Genomic DNA, 3047 nt, shown 5'->3' with positions numbered 1-3047 from the left:
ACACAATGGAAGTGACCTTATCATACCAATTTTGTCTTCTTCAAGCACAGAGGAAGCCAACCAACAAAAATTCAAATTGATACGCAACACAAACGAATTTTCACCAAACATTGATTTCGTTAATCGAATATCAAATGCGGCATCGATATTGATTCGCTTCGAACTGAAATCTTGCTCATTTTGGATGTATGATAATTTTTTCTTCGAAAATGACGCTGGAGTAAAGACTGAAATTTCAGTCCTCTTGCAGCTCATTTTGGCAAAAAAAGAAAAAGGTTCAAAAAAAGAATCGATTTTTTTCCTCGTGGGCACCAAGATTAGTTCAATCTAAAAAAAATCCACTTTAATTTTACCGTAATCTAGCTCTTAATATGAAAGGAAGTATAGGAAAGGTGCATGTAAACGCACAAGATTTTTACATGATTGCACTGAAGTGAACGTGCATGGACATGAAATGTGCTTACATGCACGTAAATCGTAAAGGCCAGGATGCTAGTGTAGCTTCATCGATAGATGTGGCCGCATCCTTCAGATTAACTTGCACTTCTAGCCAAGATGCGAACATGTTTATATGGACATTCTTTCTTATTGGGATTACAGTCTTGAAAGGAATTGTTTGATTTGCCTTTTTTATAACAAGCCCAGTATAGAGTCAAACAATCTCGAAAAAATCTAGGTCTTTTGGGTATTATTGACATCCAAACACAATTGGCATGGTTATTATACGAGCACTATATATAAAACTTTTCCACTCTGGATGGATATCAAACCAAAGGGGTTAGATTTCTGTAACGATATGGACGGATAAATATTGTCCAAATTCTTTTACCGAAATTCATTGGCCCCAATTTTTATTTTTCCCAAGTACTGTTACACTAATTCTGTTTTTTATATAATTAAATTTTTCCTTAATTTTTAATATTTAAGATTGTCAATGAGCATAAGTCTTATTTTTCTCAAATGTATCATTTTTAATTTTCTGAATTACCCTTTGCCCTGATTAGTAGTTTAAAATAATAAAAATAAGGTCAAAAAGAAATTCGAAACAATAGATATTAGGTCAGATTTTTTTCGGTAAAGTAAACATTAGGGAAAGTCGAATTTGGGGGATATTTATGTGCGTGTCTTGTGAAAATAACACATTTGGTTTCTTGCGTGTCAGTGAATTCTATTCAGAATTAGCTTAATTTTTAGTCCTATTACTTTTTCTAAGGAATATTCCAGCTTCGCGGCCTAAAAGGCCATCTCATGCTTACCCGATTCCTACCTTATCGGAATTTTATCTCAACAACCCATATCCACACGAAATGAGATACCGATTTGAAATTTTTTTAAATTAAATAAAAGGAATGTTTGTGTGGCCCTTAATTGGCAGAATTAGAAGAACAAATATTTTTAAAAATTCTTTTTTAATGCTAAACATTAGGACTACATAAGCGTTCCTTAATCCTCTTGATTTAATTTCATAAATTTTTAACTCGACATCTAATTTCTTGTGGACGTGACATGATGAGGCAAAAGATGCCGTTAAGATAGGAATCGGGCAGATGTTACATCGGCTTAAGGGCATGTGATACTTCGTCGTGTGGTCAATCGGGTACAGTTCCCCCGGCTTTTTTCCCACAAAAATGAAAACTTTTAAAAACTGAATTCAGGGATGCTATAAAATGTCATAACGGACGTCCCTGGACTCTTTTTTGAGGGTTAATAACAAAAAAAATTATTGTGCTAAATAAAAATTGTATGCTTGTGTATATTTTGAGGTTAGAGTCATTTTTCAGCTCTCTGTCATTCCGATAATGTAGTTCTCTGTCGTACCGATGCTGTCGGTAAGCACTCTAGAATAATTATGGGTGAGAATTGTAACACATATAACCTCAAAATATACACACGCATTTACAGCAAAAGCAAAATGTTTTGGATTTAATCAACAAAAAAAGTTTTTAGGGACGTCCGTTAGCATGTTCGCTATCATTCCTCTGATTTTAAAGACAAAATATTTATTAATCTAGCGAAAAAGCCGGGGTATCTAACACTGATAAAATCGAGACTAATTCCTGAGCGCCATGCAAATTAATCAAACTGTGCAAAATTAAATTTGTTTGAATTAACTCACAAAAAAGGTATGCAGGGACGTCCTTTCGCATGTTTGCTATCATTTCCCAAATTTTCAAGACAAAATATTTATTATTCTAGAAAAAAAAAAAAAACCGAGGGAAACTAAAACTGGGAAAATCGATCATTTTCTAAGCACCACATGCCCTTAAGGGCATGTGATACTTCGTCATGTGGTCAACGGGGTACACTTCCCCCGGCTTTTTTCCCACAAAAATGAAAATGTTTAAAAACTGAATTCGGAGATGCTATAAAATATCATAACGGACGTCCCCGGACTCTTTTTTGAGTGATAATAACAACAAAAATGATTTTGCTAAATAAAAATGTTATGCATGTGCTTTATTTTGAGGTTACGTCATTTTTCATCTCTGCCTTTCCGATAATTTGGAAATTGTTTATGAAATAAACTTGATTGATTGCCTGCAAACAAGGTCAGTTCCGGGAGATTAGTTATTATGTTTATTTGTAAGTCCAAAGTTTTTCGGCCAAAAATATTGTGTAGTTTAGAAGTAACGCTCGGAAGAATTGTAACACACATAACCTCGAAATAGACACACACGTTGTTAGCAATATCAAAAACGTTTTGAAAAAAATCACAAAACAAGTTTGCGGGGACGTCCGTTAGAATGTTCGCTATTATTTCCAGATTTAGAAGACAAAATATTTCTTATCCTAGGAGAAAAGCCGGGGGAATCTAATACTGAAAAAATCGATACTAATTCCTAAGCTGTATGCAAATTAATCACACTTAGCTAAATTAAAACTGTTTTGAATTAACCCACAAAAATGTGTTTGGGGATGTGCGTTAGCATGTTCGCTATCATTTCTCAAATTTTTAAGACAAAATATTTATTATTCTAAAAAAAAGCCAGGGGAACCTAAAACTGGTAAAATCGACAATTTTCTAAGTATACCATGCCCTTAACAAA

Source organism: Belonocnema kinseyi, chromosome 7 (genome assembly GCF_010883055.1).
Source record: "Belonocnema kinseyi isolate 2016_QV_RU_SX_M_011 chromosome 7, B_treatae_v1, whole genome shotgun sequence".
Lineage (NCBI taxonomy): Eukaryota > Metazoa > Arthropoda > Insecta > Hymenoptera > Cynipidae > Belonocnema > Belonocnema kinseyi.
The sequence above is the reverse complement of the archived record's forward strand: the minus strand, read 5'-3'. Positions refer to the sequence as shown.